Raw genomic sequence first — 18,509 nt, 5'->3', positions numbered from 1 at the left:
TATTCTGCATTTTCAAAAATAAATTGTTAACTATTCTGCATTTTCAAAAATAAATTGTTAACTATTCTGAACTTTCATCTAACAGTTTTTGCGGTGCCCAAGTTTACAATTACAAATTCACTCCCATCTTTGAAAAAAAAGGGTGCTTAATCATGCCGGCAACATTTCATTTGCAAAGGTTATTCCACGAGATCGATCAGCATATAATTAGACACAGTAGCCATAGATTTTTCAAATTCTTTTCTTTCTTTCTTTTTTTTTTTTTTTTTTGCTTGTGACCGAATCCTACATGCTGCATAAAAATCCGAAGTTTGTACCAATTTTTAACAATTATTTGCTCACAAACAGTAACCAAGCATTTTATTGCATTCTCCTACCTTTTCTTATACTATGAAGTGTGCCAAACAACCATACGCTTACTTTATTACAGAGATCAGTTTCACTTATTTGAATTCTGCATCTTTAATTATACATGGCCAAAATTGGCTTCCAATGCTGTATCCCACAAAACACAATTTCTGATGGTTGCTTTTTTTTTTTTTTTTTTTTTTTTGTTTACAATCTATATGCAAATATAATGGTAAGTGCTTGGCTGAACTCCAATTCATGGTTTACCCATGTAAAATATTCAGAGCAAAGACTCGTCTATCTACAACCACTGACGATCAAATTGCGGCTAGATATCCATGGCTTACATGTGTCTGTCTTTTGGCGATTGCTAGTACTTAGAACAGTAATAGTTTGTTTAAAGCAACTTTTTTTTTATGGATGGATGCTCTTCCAAACACAAACTCCTCAAAAGAGAGTAGTGAATATATGAATTTACCATCTCGTCATAGTTATTTGCTAACTGGGGCATTGTGCTTGTCTACTGCTAAGAATATGATCATCAGACAACCATGCTGTTCTCTAACCTGCTACTACATTTTCATTGGATGTCACATTAACTACTTTTACCCATGGGAATAACACAATTATCTATCGAGGTTTACTCCTCTAGATCAGCCGTGTACTATCTATGCCCATGCATATTAACAGGGTTACCTCTTGAAGAGTGTGACTCTTTGCCACGCATGGGCAGTCATTCACTATGGAGAGGCCGTTGCAAAGTGCAACAGCAAAATGTACTATTTTATGCATCAAATAGTGCTGGGTGCTAAGCATCACCAACTAATAATCTTTTTAACTCGAGTGGCTTTTGCGTCTTAATAAACAGTGATACATTAGTATGAAAAAAAAAAATGTTTTTGATATATCGCAAGCCTACCTTCACTGGACAATACCTTAACTTCAACTCCCATCACCCATACAGTATCAAACATGGAATCGCACACTGCCTACAACATCGAGCAGAGACAATAAGTAGCGACACCATTACATACCACCAAGAAATGGTCAGGTTGAAGAATACCCTTCGTCGTACCAACTACCCCGATAGCATACTATCCACCAGACGTGTTAAAAGTATAAGAGAAGAATGAAACCTAAAAACCACCAACGGTCTGCCTACCATACATACGAGGCATCTCCGAAAAGATTCAGAGAATATGTGCCCCCTACAACATCAGGACGGTATTCAAGAGTGAGTCAACACTCAGACGACACCTAGTACGAGTGAAGCCCCGCATGGAGGAGAACATGGCCAAGAACTGCATATACTCCATCCCATGCAGTTGCAGAAAGGTTTACAAGGGTGAAACATGCTGCCCCCTCAAAGTAAGGGTGGAAGAACACCGAAAAGCGGTAACTAAAGAGGAGACCGAAAAATCGGGTATAGCCAACCATGTCTGGATGGAGAGGGGGACCATCGCCCCCTATGGGATGAAGTAAAAATAATAAACAGAGAGACCCACTGGAAAGTGAGAAGACTTAAAGAAACAGCTCACATGCTCGGACATAACAACCTACTGAGCAAACAAAGCGCAGAGCTGAATGCAATTTGGACACCTCTAAGAGAGAAAACCTTAAATAACAACATAGGTTTAACATTAACAAAAACCAACTAAGAATTGTCCTAGTGACATATGGCCGAGTGGTCCTAGTGACATATGGCCGAGAGGTCCTAGACGTTGTATCAAAGTTTACAGTTACCCAAAGGTGCTAAGTTCAATCCTGAACGAAGGCAGTGAAAAGTAACATTCAAAACAGAGAATCAGCAACTATGTCCCAGAGCCTAGCTGGAGTCCGAACAGGGTACCCCCGTGATAATAATAAAGGGTTGGGTTCGAGACTCCTAACAAACGGTTCCCCAGTTTGATACAAAACACCTGATGAAGGCAAAACGGCCGAAACGTTGTGACTATAACAACCAAGATGAGGAAGTCAGTCCGACAATCTCAAATTTGATATGGATTATTCAAACAACTGTTCGAATCTCAAGTGTTATTCGCACAACGTTTCGGCTGATGTAACCTCTGATCATCAAATTCGGGAATCTTTCTGTCAAACTTGGGAATCTGCAGACGATTTCAAACGGAAGCTTTTATTTAATCCACGAAGGGTAAAATGCTTTCATTTCATCAATTATGATCAGGTAGAAATTTTAAGCAATTTACAATTGTATTCTTAATATTGTTTGTGCTAAGGTAAAATTCAGTTGCAAGTGACACTCTTCTGAAAGTCGAAGGTTCAATCCTCAGCCTGGGCGATACTCAGAATACAATCGCAAATTAATTAAAAACTTCTACTCAATCATGGCTGACAGAACGAGAGCGTGTTAACCCTGTGGATTAAAATAAAAGATTCTGTTAAAAAGTGTCCCGAGTTGAGAGAAAAATTCTTGAGTGTGAAAAGATATACCTGAAGAAGGTCGGAGGTTATATTAGCCAAAATGTTGCATGAATAACACTCAAGATGAGGGCATGAGTCTGTATGATTCAAATAATCCTCATCTCAAAATCATCTCAAAAATTCAAAAACAATATTTCTGACATGAAAAAAAAAAAAATTGTTCAGAATACATATATTTTTATTCCCATGAAAATGACATATTTTGTCAACAACTTTTCATGTCAGTCATCAAACATACAAGTCATGCAAGTATTTTTACAGCTTAATGCAACATGATGTGTGATAGTTTATGGAATTTTTTCCATTTACCAACTAAATTTTTTTCTCTCTTCTGAAAACTGGAATTTCAAATTGACAAATTGTAATTTTACAAAATCAAAAATGTCTCTTGAAATTATTTTGCATTATTATTTTTTTTTTTTTTTTTTGTTTTACACTTTTTCACCTAAAGCAAGACATATTGCTGATTGGAAAATAAGAGACTACTATTTATAATTGTGTCCGTCTGTCTCTCTCTCTATATATATTTACACACACACACACACACACACAACTTGTCAAAAACTATACAGGCAAGAAAATATTTATTTTTGGCAAGGAGGTGAGGAGAGGAATGAACATTGGTTCGCAATTTTTTTTATTTCAGAGATGGCAGCCATGATGAAGTGGATACTTTCTATTTTACCAATTTAAAAATTCAGCATTCTATTGCAATCACAAATACTTCTTTGTAGCTGGAACTAATAGTTTTCTTAATAACTACGCCTTGGAATTTTGTGAAATTTTCCACAAACATTAAACATGATATGAATAAAAAAGTAACTGAACGGTTGCCCCCCCCCCTCCTTAGAGGTGCCTTTCAAGTTAAAATGGCTAAAATTGACACTTTTGTACTTATTAAAAAAAAAAAAATTGATGCTTTGGATTTTTATAAAACTTTCTGAAAAGTTGTAACTAACTGATTTCTATATAATTTTGTTTGTCTACTTCGCAATAACTCTTGGGTATACCCCAGGGGCTCTTTTAGGGCAAATAAAACACTCAATTTTGGGACTATTTTACCATATTTGTCGAAAATTTTCTGTGTATGTCTATTTAGCAGTTTTGCATGGCGCTGAACTCAAATTTAAATATGTTAAGGCCTTGGGGACTTTGAGGGGGGGGGCTAAAATAATGGACAGTCATTTCTTTTTTTGCATTGTGCAGACCTAAAATTAACAATATGTTAAGGACTAAAACTGCACAGTTTGTTCATTTTCACCAGGATTTGACGTCCCCTGGGGACTTTTGGGGCTCAATGGGGAGGATGAGGGTAAATGTTGAACTTAGTCATTTTTTTTATGCCTCGTTCACTGTGCATTCACAGGGGACCATGCATGCTTCACTTGTTCATAATTATTTTTTTCTTTCATTCATTTAATGTGAAAGTGCGTGTGTGTAGTTGACCTCTTAAAATGATCGGTCATCCATCATCAGCATTATATCTTTTAGGAAATTTATCAGTGCTTATTCAGATTGGCACTTATAGCGATAAGCAAAAATAAAAAAAACTATTTGTCATGGAATAAAGATTCTATATCCCAAAAATCACAAAATTTGATCAAATAGTTATTTCTATTTTATGAAAAATAAATTTGCCATTTTTTTTTTTTTTTTTTACTGATAAGTGACAGATGAGGCCATGTTTTTCCCTCCCGTGAAAATAATAAGGGGAGGTAATCATTGATTATTTTGACAGTTTCTACATGTATTAGGGTTGTCTGCCCTTGCCCACTGATTTGTTGATGAGACTATTTTCATATTCATTGAAAGAGTAAAATTTGATTTTTATTGAAAAAATAAAAATAAAATAAAAAACTATTCGATCAAATTATGTGATTTTTGGAATTTTTTCATATTCATCCCATGACTGGTATGTAAATCATGCAGATATTTTTGTATTTTCATTAAATTTAAATGTCACCATAAGTGACAATTTATCCTATATATATATATATATATATATATATATATATATATATATATACACACACACACACAAGTGACCTTATTCATATGTGTGCAAAACATCTCTACCAAACTCCTCTCTAAATATTTGGTCTATAGATTTTGAACTTGATATATGAAGTATTTAGACCTCAAGAACACTTTCGATTTTGTTTTTAGCCTGTCAAAGAAGCTGCTAAGTGGTCAAAATTGAAAAAAAAAAAGCTGACCTTGGCAAAAATAAATCAACTAACTTTTGAGCATACAAATACATTTTAAGCTTGAAGTCGCTTAATTGTTAGCTTCTTTTTTTTTTTTTTTTTTATCTATTTGATGCTAGCTTAGACAGTAACAATGATGGCTGAAGTGCTAAATAATTACTAAGGCTGGAATGCTAAATGTTTTGGTTTTGATGGCACCGAAATCATTTTTTTTATAAACTTTGAAATCATTTCTATATATATTGGGTACAATATAATAATCAATAGAACATTTGCTCTATAATAATAAATATGAAATCTGCATGCATTGAAAGATCATATTTAAGCATTTTACAAATAGGTGACTTGTTAGCATGTTTATAAAATGGAACACAGATGAAGCACTTAATTTTTACATAATTACTTTATTTTTTTTTTGTATAGGATTTTTAGAGTTGAGTCTAAAAACATTGCAGTGTCTTTTCATGTTTGACTTGTCAGTTTTTTTTTATGCAACATTGGTACATGTCTTTAGCATTAAAATAAAGAGCTATTCTATTTCATTATTTCATCCGAACGAAATAATAAAAAAAAAATCTTAAGAAAAAGGAGGCGATTAAATTCGCCAATACAGACTTAATTCCATTTGTTTAGTTTACCTTTTTGTTGTTTTTTTTTAAATGATACAAAATCTGCTTTATGTTTAAATCATGTAAAAAGGAAAGAGACAAAAGAGAAAGGGAAAAATAGGAAAAAGGAAAAACCAAAAGAGAGAAAAAGGAAAAGGAGAAAAAAGAAAAAGGAAAAATGAGAAAGGAAAATAAGAGAAAAAGGGAAAATAAAAGAGAAAAGGGGAAAACAAAAGAGAAAAAGGGAAAATAAAAGAGAAAAAGGGAAAATAAAAGAGAAAAAGGGAAAATAAAAGAGAAAAAGGGAAAGAGAAAAGAAAAAGGAAAAAAGAAAAAGGGAAAACAGGAAAGAAAAGGAAAAAGGAAAAACAGGAAAGAAAAGGAAAAAGGAAAAACAGGAAAGAAAAGGAAAAAGGAAAAACAGGAAAGAAAAGGAAAAAGGAAAAACAGGAAAGAAAAGGAAAAAGGAAAAACAGGAAAGAAAAGGAAAAAGGAAAACAGGAAAGAAAAGGAAAAAGGAAAAACAGGAAAAAAAAGGAAAAAGGAAAAACAGGAAAGAAAAGGAAAAAGGAAAACAGGAAAGAAAAAAGGAAAACAGGAAAGAAAAAAGGAAAACAGGAAAGAAAAAAGGAAAACAGGAAAGAAAAAAAGGACAAAAGGAGAAAGGGAAAAACGGAAGATAAAAAGGAAAAGAGGTAAAAAGAAAGGAAAAAGAAAAAGGACAAAAAAAGAAAAGAGAAAAAAAAATAGAAAGGAAAAAGAAAAAAGGAAATAGAAAAAAGAAAAGAGAAAAGCAAAAAAGAAAGGAAAAAGAAAAGAGAAAAATAAAATAGTGGAAACAGTAAAGAAAAAAGGAAAAAAAGATAAACCGATACATTTTTTTTAGGTTTAAAGAAATTGATTTAAATATTTCAAAGTTTAATTATCTAAATGTTTTACTTATGTGAAGTTGAATACTTTTACCTTTTTTGCAGTGAAGTAATAAAATTTTTAAAAAATTAAAAAAATTCACCTTACTCCCCACAAATTTTACTGTATTTATTTGCTTCCCCACCAAAGCAAATTAGGCACAAGGCCGTGTTTAATGTGAGGTAAAAACCAGCTCCCCTAAAAGTAGGCAAAAAGGGGGCACTCTGGTTACTAAAAATAATAATTGTCCCAGTGTAGAGAGTTTTTGAAAAAATCCAACTCTCACGAAAAAAGGACACTCTTTTCCACTAGGAGCAAAGTGTAATATCTGTTTTGATACTATATTTCATCTTTCCTTTGGTCAGTAAAAGAGATATCCTATTAGACTGAGTCAATTGATTTTTTTTTTGTCCGAATCCAGAGTGCTCTTGTTTTGGAGGAAGCTGGATTTTTTCCACCTTAAAAACCAATTTTGTGTCTAACCGTCACCACTGTGGAAAGATAAATAAATAATACCACTTTGGATGGAGGGGTGGGGGGTGATTTTTTCCCTTTTTCTCTTTTTTCCTTTTCTCTTTTTCCTCTAGAAATTTATTGTAAATTTGAATGTTTCTGATGAAAAGTTATGCAAAAATGTCGGACAACGTACACTTGAGAAATGTATAACAATATTGTGTGATGAATTAATTTGTAGTTTAGTGGCACAAATTATTTGGCAGACATAAAACCACAAAAAAAAAAAAAAAAAAAAAAAAACTATAAAAAACACATTATTAGACCCAAAGGCTGATATAAATCAAGAAAAAGTTTCATTTTTATTATTTTTTTATTATTTTTTTTATTAGATTCAGGATTTTGATTCTATGAAACTTATTCAAAAAAAAAAAAAAAAAAAAAAGGCAAAATTTGGCCTTAAAAAGGCCAATCTGTCAAACCTTAAAAAAAAACAAATTTTTAAAAATATAGCGGCTACATTCTGTGGCATCAAATCTAATAAATAATGATAAAAAATAAAAATGAAACCTTTTCTGGTTTCATTTCAACCTTTGGGTTTAATAATGTGTTTTATATAAAAATAGTTTTTTTTTATGGTTTTATGTATGTCAAATAATTTATGCTGTTAAACTACAAATTGACCATGTGATGGTGATGATGATGCTGTTAAACTACAAATTGACCATGTGATGATGATGCTGTTAAACTACAAATTGACGATGATTAATGATGTGCACTTGGATGAATAAAGGGAAATTCTGTTGCAGTTGCGGGAGGTATTTTGTTTATACTCATGCACAGTATCGTTTTTTCTTTTTTTTTAACTTGTGGATCATTGCTTATCAAGGCTGGATAAAGGTCAAGTGTTGGGTCAAGGCTGAGACAATGCCATGATGATCAGCAATGGTGGAACTTGGGTGAGATTTAATTATATATAAGGACGGCTCAACAAGAATTTATTTACATTAGACTTGAAAGCTTGAAGTGTTCAATCACTACTGTTTACATTGCATCCTTTGTTTTGTGTTCACTGGCAACAGTTCATCTCAAATGTTACTGTTCGTTCTCGCTGCAACATATCCTCTACAACAGGTTCTCCTCACGAGACGTTTTCATTGGTTCGATCATGCTTTTCATTGTCATCTTGGTGATTTCATCCACAAAGTCATCAATCCAACCCCTTCTCATGGTTGGAAGAAAAAATGATGCAAAGGACAGCTAAAAACATAACTCATGATGGTGAAACAGGATGCTGAGCTGATCCTGAATCCCCACCTTTATCGAATTGCTGCTGGAACCGAGATAAGCTTATGTCTGCTTCTGTGGTGGACTGTCGCAGCTGATCAGTATTTATTCAGTTACGATTGAGTTGTGATTGTATTTATCTCCCTCACACAGTAGGAAGATATGACACAAGGGTCAGAAAGTGGGACTGAAGAGCAGTGTCCTAGAGGGAGAGCACCCTTGCCTATAAAAAATGCCTGGGCAGCTTTGTCATCATTCCCCATTAGAAGAGCCTTAGGCGATTAATAATAAGCTCCTTCAGAAAGTGGGACTGAAGAGCCAGTGTCCGAAAGGAAAAGCACCCTTGCCTATAAAAATGCCTGGGCAGCTTTATCATCATTCCCCAGTAGGAGAGCCTCAGGCGATTAACAATAAGTTCCTTCTCAAAGGGAGAAAGCAAAACCTTAAAGAGTGAACCTCCTAGACCTGTACAGGACCAAAGCTATATCTCAGCCAACAGGAAAAAAAAATTCTTTACAATGGACCAGACTCTAGTGGCTTTGATGGGGGGAGGGGTGAGGAGTGAAGACGTGACAGTGTAAACTCAAAATCTATATGTGCCAAGAAAGCTTGGCGCTAAAAACATGATTCAACAAACCTGTTCCAGAGTTGATCGTGGCATAATAGGGATGTATTATCCTATTTTTTTTTTTGTTTCAGTGAAAGCGACTAGCCAAGATGGAACTCCAGGATACAGCATCCATTTATCTACAAAAACCAGGCCACCACACAATTTTCACTATGTTCCAGTGTTTCCTTGAATAAAATTTGACGTATATCTAGCAGTGGAGATATAGTTTTTATTGTTTATGGAAGATGGCGACCCCCCCCCTTCCCTTCTTTTCTCCATTCAATTTCAGTCATATGCAGCCAGACTCTACCAAGTTACCTCCTTCATCCTGACTTCCTAACCAACCAACTATAACGTTGGCAATAAGCAAGTCGCATGTTGAATGTGAATGGTGAAAGGGATAATAAATTATTATAGTTGGTTGGTTAGGAAGTCAGAATGAATGAAATTTTGATTTTCGCTTTCAGATTAAACATGACATCAGGTCAAATTTGGTGGCCATTTTGTTTTGCTTTCGTTTATTCACATAATTTTGACACATTTCAAGCGTGGTTTTCTTAATTTTGCATGCATAATACTCAGTGGATTTTAAATGGAAATGATCCCTCATCTATTATATATAAAAGGCAAAATGCACACGAGAATTTTTGTATGTCCAAGAAAGGCTTTTTTTCGGGGAGTTCTCAGGGGGGGGGGTACTATAGCATAGAACTTCTTATACACCCTGTAGATCATAATATGTATGAATTGCGAACGTGCGACATGGTTAGATTTATTTACAGCGACTTTTACAAAATTATTGCCATTTTGGCTTCTCATGTGTTGATTCGTTTTTTTCGTATAAAAGCGTAACTGATGTGAAACTAATGAGCAATTCTCGGCTACGGGCCGGGAACAACGTCCAGAAATCGATGGACGTTTGGTCAATGTCGGTTTTCACCATCATATCAGACAATTGCCTTCATTTGGACACTCCCCTGATTAAAGGTGGAGCTGGTTTTCCCCAACACGTTGGGAAATAAAACCAGACAAAGTTGGGTACAAAAACAAACCCGAAAGAACTATCCCGCAGTAAAATGAATTAAATTCCGCATGCACCTGCCACTGTTCATTCACTGTGGCGTGATGTTTGGCCTCATTTAACACACACCTTTTGTCACATTATTTTTAATGATTTTATTTCACATATTCTCAGTTCTCTGCCATCATAGTGTGGTGGTAAGTCCTCAGCCTATTAATCTGAAGGCTTCGGGTTCGAGCCTACCAACCTACCAAAACTTTTTTTTTTTCTTTTATATCGCTAAACACCTGGGCAACGCTGGGTACCACCGCTAGTCTATATATATAAAAGCGAAAATATGTGTTTGTATGTATATATGTGTGTTTATATGTCTCGCAAAAACTTTCCACACAGGTCACGGATTTTCGCCAGATCGGAATCATTTTAAACTTCCAACCTTCGCCTGACAAATATCGAAAAATTGGCCAAAAACGTTAATTCTTCACCCTGAAATCAGCAGTTTTCTACAGGGGAGTGGGGTCAGCAAAAACCGTCGTCTCATGACGAGTTCGGTTCTACGCATGCGCAAATGACGTCGTAACCTGATTTAGTTTAAAGATTTAAAAAAGCGACAGAATTTCGGCAACGTTGTCTTAGCTCAATTGGTTAGAGCATGGCCTCATTATATAAAGGTTTTGGGTTCGAATTGTGGTGTAAGATGTCTTTTTTTTTTCGATTTTTTAAATTTTAATATTGAAGCAAGGTTATTTAAGCCATTTTTCACGTGTTTTCAGATTTTTTAACGTTCGTTTTTCTGTTTTTTTTTTACTTCGCTTATTCTTAAGTTTTCATTAACATCCCCAACCCCCACCGACCACACACACCCAAAAGCACCCGGGCAACACCGGGTACCACCAGGGTTATTTAAGCCATTTTTCACGTTTTTTTTTTGTTTTTATTTTTCAGATTTTTTAAAGTTTTAACGTTCTTTTTTGTTTTTGTTTTTCCGATTTTTACATTTAATACGTTTGCCTTACATTAGTTTCTTGTGTTTTTTTTTTGATTTTTTTAAGTTTTAACTTTTTTTTATATAATATTTAATTTTTAATAAATATTTAAAAATATTTACTTCGCTTATTCTTATGTTTTGATACCCCACCCCCACCGCCCGAGCACACACAACTACTCGGGCAATGCCGGGTACCCCCCGCTAGTCTATATATATATAAAAGCGAAAATGTATGTATGTATGTATGTATGTGTGTATGTTTGGATGTCTGCTAAAAACTTTCGACAGACGCGACGAAAATTCAAAAACTCGGTATCACATCGAAGCTCCATCCTTTGCTCGAAAAATATCGAAAAATTGGCCAAAAACGATAACTTTTTCACCCTGAAATCGACAATTTTCGAATGGGGTCAACAAAAACGATTCTCTCGTGACAATGACCGATTCTACGCATGCGTCAGAGGACGTCATGACCTGATTTACTTTAAATAGTTGAAAAACCAAACAAATTTCATGTACGTCGCGTTAGCTCAGTTGGTTAAGGCCTTGGTTCATTATCTAAACATTTTGGGTTTGAATCATGGTGTGAGATGTTTTTGTTTTTTTTTTCCGATTTTTTAAATTTAAATATTGAACCAGTGTTATTTAAGCCGTTTTTCACGTAACGTTCGTTTTTCTGCTTTTTTTTTTTTTTTTTACTTCGCTTATTCTTAGCAACACCCAAAAACACCCGGGTACCCACCGATTTTTTAAATTTTAATATCGAAACAGGCTTATTTAAGCCATTTTTCACGTGTTTGTCTTTCTGTTTTCATCGTTCATTTGCCTTACGTTAGTTTTTTTGTGTTTTTTTTTTATCGTTTGATCGCCGCATAGCGGGGAAAACAGAAACTGGCTTCCGCAACTTGACGTTGTCGCACTTGCTAATTTCGGTTTATAAACGTCAACTTAACACACTTAATCAATTCATCTGTTCCCGTGGTTGAGATGGTTAGGTCGTGGATTTTTTTTTTCCATTTCCTTTCCACCTCCGCGTCAAACGTTCGGGGTTCAAGCCTACCTTTATACTAAAACTATTTTTTCCTTTTACACCTCCAAACAACCGGCCAACGTTTTTTGTTTTTTTTAACAGGGTTGTTTTAATCTACCCTCCCCCCCTAACACACACCTCCAAACACCCGGGCAACGCCGGGTACCCCCGCTAGTTTATTATATAAATCTCATCTTTCTGGTTAAATATATGTATGTATGTCTGCCTAAAACTTTCAACAGAGGCTATGGCTTTTCACAAGATTGGTATCATTTTGAAGCTCGACGTATCGGATGACAAATATCGAAAAATTGGTCAAAAACATTCATTTCTTCACCCTTAACTGGGAAGTTTTCTACAAGGAAAGGTCGATTTTTTGCAGGCCATTGTATCAGTTGGATTGACTTTGCCTAATTTTAACGTTCCAAATTTCTAGACGTGTCATGGAGTAGGGGTAAGACATCAGATTTTCTTTCACTTTCTTTTCCGCCTTTGCGTCACGGGTTTGAGCTTGTTTGCCTACTACTACTTTTTTTTCACTCAACACACCTCCAAACACCCGGGCAACGCCTGGCACTCTGGCTAGTTTATTAAATATATAAAAAAAAGCAACAACATAAAATTCTTTTAATGTCTATACTAACTTTTTCTTGCATTTTTCTCTGACCGTGACCATTAACGTTTACAAAGAACGCCTCAAGTGATGGATGGGCAATATATCCTCCCTTCCTTCAAAATAAATAGGTAATGCTTGGGTGGATGACACCAATACGTAATTGTTTGAACTGTGATGTCTTCTTAGTACAAAAGCTTTGTTTCTCTTTATATCCTTCGGTGAATGTTAATTTTCAACAGAAAGTAGGGTGAAAAAAAAACAAAACATAACAATGGAAGACAATTTTACGTTTCATAACTTAATTATTTCCTTTATATTCGACAATAATAAGGAATCATGCTTTGTGAATTATACTTTTTGCATAATACCGCACGTGTCCAGCAGCAAAATTACTAAACAAACCAGTTTATTTTATGTCCTCCCCCCCCAAAAAAAATGAACAATAAAACTTTGTTATCACGAGTTAAACCAAAATAAAAATGTCAAAATGAAATAATTAAAAATAATGGATATTGCTCAAAATCCCTCCAATATTAAAAAAAGTAAGAAAAATCTGTAAGATGTACTCGTGACAGAAAGAAAATATCGTACACCAAAAATTATGTAAACTGATCAAGTAGTTTTTATTTGAAGAAAATTATTTTTGAGCAAATTTGAGTTTTTATAATATCCTCCTCATTATAAAAAAATGGCTTTCTAAAATCTCAAGTTCGAATTATTTTGAATTATTTCCCTTGTTTTTTCAGCCTGCTTTAAAATAAGACTGGGTGCTTGGGTGTTTGAAAGTGGTGTGTTGAGAAAAAAAAAAATGGTAGTAGCGTAGGGAGGGAATCAAAACAACAATAGGCAGCCAAGGTGAAGAGAGGTGTTTAAAAAAAAAAAGTGGTATTAGGCAGGCAGGCTCGAACTCATGACGTGAAGGTGGAAAAAAAAGTGAAAGAAAATCTGACATCTTAGCCGATGTCTCCATGACGCGACCGGAATTCAAAAGCGTTAAAATTAACCAAAGTCAATCCAACGGTAACGATGACTTGCTAAAATGTCGGCGAAAAAAAACGATACTATCTTGTACAAAACAGCCGAGTTTAGGATGAAGGAATTCATGTTTTTGGCCAAATTTTCAATATTTTTTGTCATCCGAGACGTCGAGCTTCAAAACAATACCGATCTCGTGAGGATCCATCACGTGCGTCAAAAGTTTTTGCGAGACATACACACATTTTGCGTCAATTATTCACATATGCTCTTTAAAAATTCTTTGCCATTTTTTTTTTTTTTTTTTACAAAGGAGTCACCACTTATCAAGGCCTGGAGGCCACTCAAGGATAAAGGTTAATGAGTGTACAGTGGTCAATGGGAACATGTAGCAATTGTTAGTAGTGGTAAATTGGATTACTACGGATTATAGTCGAGCAGTCCCTGAAGTGGAAATCATTGTTGTATGGCAACTTCATGGACTTCCTCAAGGCTTTCAACAGTATACACCGTGACCCTCGGTGGCAATTCCTCTGCCACTATGGGATCCCAGAAAAACTGACGAAAATTATCAAGGAGTAGTATGAGGGAATGGCTTGTCAGGTCATTAAAGTTTAACAATATTTTTTTTTTAATTATTTTTATGGGAATGTACAGAATAGTTACAAAACACCCTCCCCTCACCATGTTAAGACTGAGTTTCAAAATAATGATAAATAAAGTTCAGCACGGTAACTTCTCTGAATAAGGTTTTTTTTCTTTATATTTTTTTAGAGGAGGAGCAACATGGCAAGATTGCTATTATTCCATGTTTTTGCATCAGTTGTTTCATCACTCACAGAACTTATTAGCAAAGTTTACTCAGGTATATGCATCCTCAACGGCTAACGTGGAGAGCATTTCAAACTCTTAAAACGACATGGTATTCAGGTCATCAATTAACAACTGATTAATGAAATTTCAGTTTAAGAATAAACTTGCACTTCTCCATATTCTGCTCTTGATGATGACCATACTGTACAATAACTTAGAGAATTTTAAAATTCATTAGAATTATCGGGTATACCACCGCACAATTTACAGCTGAAAGCTGGGTTCCCAATTATGTTACTCCATGACTATGCAATGGAACAAGATTGCGTGTTGAACGCACACAACCTCATATGATACAAGTTGTCATATTAATCAAGGAAGAATTGACATTTATTCCCAGAATATCCATCATTCCGTCAAAATCTGCAATTCAATTTAAAAGGATTAGTTCCTAATTAGATTATGTTTTAGCATGACAATAAATAAGTCCCAAGGACAACGCTTGGCAGGTGTTGGTCTCAGCTTCATCTTGCTTTAGCTATGTACAGTTTTATGTAAGATGTTCACAGGTCGGCTCCCCACAATGTCTATATATATATTAGCATCAGAAGGAGCAACATCAAATATTGTCTATCCAAGAGATTTATACAAATACCAAAGCCAATGTGCCATTCCATAGACACATTCGCTTACAAAAGTCTTTTAACTTATGTCACTTTATATTTATACGTACTTATTGATGGAATATAAATTTGACTGAAATGAACAGACACCGTCAGGCATAAATGATCCAGCTTCTTATTGATCCATTTGTTTCAACCACTATTCCAGAATACAGTCTCAATAAATGACTTCTAATAATCTAATATATAAAACGCTCCATGTCTGTCTGTCTGTCTCCATATTTTCAAACTATCTCTTCCGAAATTAAAAGTCGCAGAGCGGCGTTAGGGGTCTCAAATGATTGGATTTTTTATGGACCGTTCATTTATGGGTCTTTAGCTACTTAAAATAGGTTTTAAGGGGTTAAAAATTGAAAAAAATCATTATACATTTGTACATTCATCTTTGTTTATCTTTTTAATTTTTAATCAGTTCATATGCGTGTCACTTTGGTACAGTGGTAACGTCACCAGCTTTGAATGCTACAGTTTTGCTTTCGGTTTTGATTCTAGCTGATGGCATCGAAATACTTTTTTTTACTTTTGAAATAACGACTATAATAATACATACAAAATCTGTATAAATTAAAATATCATATTTAAGTGTATTTTACGACCAGGCAAAGTTTCCCTCTCCCCACCTACTAGTTGTAATAATATCAGATTAATAATTATCTAATAAACACTAGTCATTAATGATAGTCGTCAGGCAGTTTAAAAATTTCTATTTCAGGCAAATTATTCCTCGTCATATAAAATAATCAATAGAGGATTGATTCTATAATAATACATACACAATCTGCATAAATTATCATGTTTAAGTGTACGACCAGGCAACGACAGGCTGCCAGCTAGTTACTTCATAAAATCAAAATCTAAAATATCCTATTTCAGTCACCTAAACTACAAAAAAATTTTACTGGTAAGAAGAGCTTTCTTTCTGAAATACATATGTTCCATTATGTCAGATAATCATATTTTCATTTTTTTTTCAGTAAAGAAAAAAAAAAAAAAAATTCAATTGCTAACGTTTATTCATTTTTCCTAGTAATGTTCTGAGTAATAAATACCTAACAAACCAACCATTTTTTTTTTTTCACTTTCAATTATTTCATAACATCCATGTTAAATTTTTTAGCAGTTTATCCACAGTCACTATTTTACGTGAATCACATATGATGGGGGGGGGGATTCTTTTATCGAATCTGTTTTAGCTTTCCAGCAGGCACCACTGGTACATAGATACTTAGCAATTCACAAAGAACATTTAAAAAGATTTTTCTTTACTTAATATTCTTTTAGATATCCTCGGGCAACGTCGAGAAACGGGTCCTGCTAGTTTAAAAATAAACACTACTTGATCAATTTACATAATTTTTCGAATATGATATTTTGGGTTTGTATTGTACATACAGATTCGAAAAAGTTGTCAAAAAACAAATATATAACAAATAAATGTTATCAAAAGCAAGATAAGTTACTTTTCTCCCTAACTGAATAATTTTCTAGTGTTTTTATTTAATGTAACATGTTTATTCAGCTCGAAAAACATACAGTGTTTACCGATGTATTGGAAAATTCAAAATGGCGTCCGAACAAGGTAAGTTTGGGAAAAGGAGTTATAAATAAAAAACTAGACAAAATACTGTTAGAAACTCGCTTAATATGTTACCGTAACATAAGCTGACACATTCGGTGGGTTTTTAACAGTATTTGGCATATTTTTTTTATTTTTAACTCCTTTTCCCAAACTTACCGTGTGAAAGAGAGAGTTGGGCGCCATTTTAAATTTTCCAATAAACACTATATTTTTCGAGCTGAATAAACATGTTACATTAAATAAAAACACTAAAAACATATCCAGTTAGGTAGAAAAGTAACTTACCTTGCCTTTGATAACATTTATTTGTTATATATTTGTTTTTTGACAACTTTTTCGAATCTATGTGTATAGTAAAACAAACCCGATATTTTCGTACGTTATAGAAACTTTTCTGCATTTTTACTTTTTAATACAGGGGGATTCTGGACAAGCACTGTACTTGTAGATAATTCACCCCCCCCCCAAAAAAAAAAACAAAAACAAAAAAGGTTTAATGGAAAAGGTTGCAATCATAGCTTTTTTGTCAGGTATTTTTAATGAAAACAATGAATAAAATAACTTGTCCAAAAGAGAAACTAAATTTGCAGTTTTATTTTATTTCCACGGGAATGGGACATTTTGGCGCTAATTGTGAAATTAAGCAATCCTGTTCTTAAAACAAAAGAAAAGGTTAATTCGGCACTTGTGCAGAAGACGGGCCGTGCTGAAGACATTCATTCTTAACATGAGAAAGTTATTTTTTTTGTTTTTTTTTTTAAATAACTATTTTGTACTTTCACCTAACAATTTAAGAAAACAAAAGATACCGTAAAAATTGAATTTAACTTTAAAACCCTATCTAAAAAATATCGCGGTCTGTATTCCGAACAAGTACAGTCAATTCTTATTTCAGTCCCCTAAATTATTTTTTATTTATTTATTTATTTATTTTTTTACATAGGCATCACCACAGTATTAAGGCCAAGAGGCCACGCAAGGATAAGGGTTAAAGAGTGTACAGTAGAAATTGGACAATATAGTAATCAGTAGTAATGAAAATTTGGTAAATTTGATAACTTATATGGAACGGCTCATCAAGAACTTATTTACGTTAGACTTGAACACAACCATATTGTAGTCAGCCGGAAAGCAGGAAAACGGAAGACAATTCCACAGGCGTGCAGTTGTTCTAAGAAAGAATCTCTGTTCATGTAATCTACGTTTAGGTTTAGGCACAGATAAAGAGTGGGGGGGGGGGAATTATTGATAGTGTTTACAGCTAGACGAGTGTTTCTTGTGAAAGTTTGGCGAGGGGGGACCATAGATTGAAGCTCAGTTGAACACTTTCCATGAAAATAACGATACATCAGAGACAAACTCGCAACATCTCTTCTGTGAGAAAGAGGTTGCAAGGAAGAGAAAAGGACATCTCCTACGAGGCTACGGAGTCTATTTTGAACTCTATCAAGGCAGGACAAGTCCTTTCTAGCAGCTCCTGCCCAGATGTGGCAACAGTATTCCATCCTTGGACGTACCTGGCTCTTATATAGATAGAGAATAGCATCAGCAGTGAGATATCTACCGGATCGATAGAAAGATCCCACCATTTTTCCAGCGCGGCAACTTATTTCTATGATTTAAACCATGTTAGAGCAAAGAAAACAAACACTAAGTTATAATAACAAATTTCATCGTATACGTGAAACGCTGTGAAATGAAAACATGACATGAGCTGACCAGGTAAAGGTACAACATAGTTAACATACGAGAATTAATAAACAATCAAATAAAAAAAAAATACATAGTTTAAATTTATATAAAACGCATTAAATTCGAATGGTTTAAGTTATTTTTATTTTCATACTTTTTTCCATAAAATATGGGTTCAAGTCTATAAACGGACCAAAAATTTAAATTCAGAAATAATCAAATAAAAAAAAAGGTATTTTTTTTTTTAG

General features: G+C 34.1%; 1 protein-coding gene across 2 annotated transcripts in view; it reads right to left on the bottom strand.

The window, feature by feature from the left end:
- Window positions 1-18,509, bottom strand: part of LOC145254789 (folylpolyglutamate synthase, mitochondrial-like) — a 102,931-nt gene that overhangs the window by 61,111 nt on the left and 23,311 nt on the right. The gene's annotated exons all lie outside the window — the stretch shown is intronic.

Source organism: Euprymna scolopes, chromosome 30 (genome assembly GCF_053919585.1).
Source record: "Euprymna scolopes isolate OS-2025 chromosome 30, ASM5391958v1, whole genome shotgun sequence".
Classification (NCBI taxonomy): domain Eukaryota; kingdom Metazoa; phylum Mollusca; class Cephalopoda; order Sepiida; family Sepiolidae; genus Euprymna; species Euprymna scolopes.
This window is presented reverse-complemented; position numbering and strand designations above follow the sequence as displayed.